General features: G+C 47.6%; 1 long non-coding RNA gene across 2 annotated transcripts; it reads right to left on the minus strand.

Annotated features, from left to right (window-relative positions):
* Nucleotides 1–1,529: 1,529 nt before the first annotated feature.
* Nucleotides 1,530–2,822, minus strand: LOC120754629 (uncharacterized). Of its 2 annotated transcripts, none has more exons than XR_009208011.1 (3): nucleotides 2,664–2,822; nucleotides 2,389–2,527; nucleotides 1,530–2,239 (listed from the first exon to the last, which is right to left on the minus strand). It is a non-coding gene; the product is annotated as an uncharacterized LOC120754629 (long non-coding RNA). The 2 variants fall into 2 exon arrangements; XR_005701491.2 differs by having other exon boundaries at nucleotides 1,530–2,242.
* Between the last annotated feature and the right edge of the window lie 374 nt (nucleotides 2,823–3,196).

Consider the following 3,196-nt stretch of genomic DNA (forward strand, 5'->3'; position numbering starts at 1 on the left):
AGGGCCAGGACATCATCCAGAGAAAACTTTGCATTCTGTGGCATGGCTGCTCCTGAGAGCTGGCTTCTCTTCTCACTTCTTGTTTTAGATTCCTGCATCCTTCAGCTCTTCCTTTTCATGGGTCCCACGTAATTTATTTTTGTCCCAATGTACAGACAGTGTCATACTGGTGTAAAGATGAGTTGGATCAGGGTGGTTTGCTTTAAAAGACCACAAATCTGGGAATACCAGTCCTGGCCATAGGTCCATCCAGCCCAGCACCCTGTCTCTGAAGGGCATCATAAATGGTTAGAGAAAAGAAAGAAGAAAACAGATACATTGGATACTACTCCAGCCTCCAGCCATTCTCAGCTCAGGGCTTCCTGAGCTAAACATGGTTTGCAGTGTGCATGTAGAAACATTCTGTAGGTTCCTTTCTCAGGAACTTCTCCAGCTTCCCCCTGAATGCATGCAGATTTTAGCATGCTAAACATCATCAGCAAGGGGTCCCATAAGGCCATCTGCTCTCTGAAGAACCACTTGCTTTTGCTTGTTTAGAAGCTGGGCTTCATTACGAAGCAGGCTTCATTTCTCCCCCTAATTCCTGTACTGGAAGAGACAGAGAATATTTCCTTCAATGTGCAGGAGAAAATGGTTTCAAAAGACACCTCTTAATTACTGTGTGGCCTGAACAGTGAGCTGTACTGCCCCAGTGACACTGATTTCAGTCCAATGCAGCTAAGCAGCACCAAGCAGAGATCATGTGTGCTCTCCACAGCCTCTGCAGGTTCCATCCTTGATAAATTACCACAACTACAAAAAAGACAAGTTACAGGGTATCCAAACCCTTTCTGGGCCAGAGTTTTTCCAGTTCTTCTAACATATCAGCTGTTACAATATAAGATAACACCTTCCTGCACTCCTTACCTCACTTACAGCCGGGGTCTGCCACTGCCTTAGCACAGCTGTGTGTTACCAACAGTGTGATGGCTTTGCACACCCAAAGAGAGCATGGTGAGTGCAGAGACACCTGAATGCATTTTAAAGGAGTGAACTCTGCTCCTGTTAGCCAGCAGCTGACCCCACCAGGCTGCAGCACGCTTGAGCCCCTGTGTTTCTGCCTGGAACATCATCCAGTGCCCCTGGGCTGGGGAGCTGCTTCCCCCAGCCTGCCCCGGGGGATTCCACTGATGCCCAGCTCTGCTCTGCCCTTTCAGGGCTGCTCCAGACCCAGAGGGTGCTCACCCACACACCATCACTGAGCGTCTGCTGCAGGGTTATTCAGCCTCCTCTTGGGGAGGGTGGCTTCATCCATGAGGACGTGGTGTTTTCCATGGGCCCATGCCTCTCTGCAGGCATCTTTTAAATGTGGGGGATGTCTGGTTTAAAGATTTTCATAGCACACAAAGCTGTTTAAAACAGCTGAGCGCTAACCTCCTCAAAGGAAGATTTATAAATATTTGCATCCAGCTGCCAGCAGTACAATAAAAATATATTGTACTTTAGGTAAATGCTCTGCCTAGAGGAGTCCTAATAAAATCAATGATCTTTTTTTTATGTTTGTTTATTTGCTTTAAGTGAGCAACAAGCTCTAAGGCCCTTTATTTCCTTCACTGATCAGTGATTTAGAAATATTCCTCAGTGCAATCTCTTCACTACAGAGCTCCCTTTATTTTTTCTATCTGTGCTGCAGAAACAGGCTGTCAAAAGCCAAAAGCACATACCGCATAAACATTTTACTTCTTTTTTACGGTATCTAAAGAAAGTGTGAGGCACACAGGGTTTTCTGAGAGTGGTTTCAGGGTTTCCAGATGAGCCTTGTAAATGCAGGATGACAAGGCTGTGCTCATACCTCGGGTGTGTGGCAAACCCTCTGGTACCTGACTCCCCAGCGGAGGTGTCTGTGAGGGGCTCTGTCCTGTGACCCCCCAGCATCACCCTGCAGGGGAGCAGTGACAGAGCAGAGCGAGGCTCCAGCAGCATCCCCGTGGGAAGTGGAGAGCAGGAGTGGGGACGGCCTTGGGACGCTGCTGACAGACTGGCTGATGGCATGGATTCCGTGATCTGGACAAGAACGTGGGCTTGGAACAAAGGGGTGGAGAGCGTGCTTCGCGTTACTTCTGTGAGGATCACGTTGTCAAAGCAGTCATGACTTGTTTGTCTGGGGCCTCCTCTCGCCGCTCGTGTGCGATCCGTGCTGCGGGGCTGGGGCTCCGTGTGTCACCGCAGGCACCACGCACCCTCCACTGCTGACTCAGGGCTGCTGGGGGAGGCAAACAAAAGGAAGCTCGACTCTATTCCGTGATTTATTTTTTTTTTCCTTCCACAAGGCAAGAAAGAGGCAGCAGGCATGGAGGCTGTTCCCAAAGCCCCACCACTGCCGAAGGAGGGGTGAGGGAAGTGTCAGACCTTGAGGATGGAGACAGGCTGCTGATGGGGTGTTCTGACAGGGACTTCTGCTGTGCAGGTAACCTGTGAAACACCTCTGCCCAGGGCCTTTACACTTCATTTTGTCTGAGCAAGAAATCACCCTCTTTGCACGGGGCATCTGTAAAAAAAACAGTGTAACTGGCAGTGCCAGCAAAGAGCCCCAGTGAAGAGGAGTCATTAAAGCAACATTATTTTTGGAAGGTGAGAAGTGATATAGAACAGGTGAAATCCCTTCATATTTGGGGTTCCAATACCTCTGAGGGTCCAGCCTGTTCAGAGAAATGGCTTAAATCACATAGCGAGACAACTTCTCCAGACATGCTTCATAAAATAAAAGGTTTTAATAAATGATGAAAATAATAAACATAAACAGACAGAGAAATGCAGGTTGAATGCAGTGCAGAGAGCATTCTAACACAGTTAAGGCAGTCTGGAAAAAGCCCTTTGGGTTCTTTTGTGTAGTCCCTTTAGTACTCAATAGTCTAGGTGGGTTCCACTGGTAAATTGCCAATAAGGAAAGGCACAGACTCTGAAGGACAGCGACAAGGTCCAACAGGTGCTTCTCTCTTGACACTGATCCAATTACAAAGAGAAAGACACAGGATTTTCTAGTTTGGTTTCCTTATGTGTTTAAGGTAAACTGAAACCCTTTTCCTTATACAGAAATGCTCACTCGGGAGTGGGGTTGTATTACACTACCTTCACAATTTTTTGTGTGTGTGCGTGTGTGTGTGTGTGTGTCACTAAGAGCTCCTTAAGGTTATTATTTAATTGGCGCTAATGATAA

Source organism: Hirundo rustica, chromosome 6 (genome assembly GCF_015227805.2).
Source record: "Hirundo rustica isolate bHirRus1 chromosome 6, bHirRus1.pri.v3, whole genome shotgun sequence".
NCBI lineage: Eukaryota > Metazoa > Chordata > Aves > Passeriformes > Hirundinidae > Hirundo > Hirundo rustica.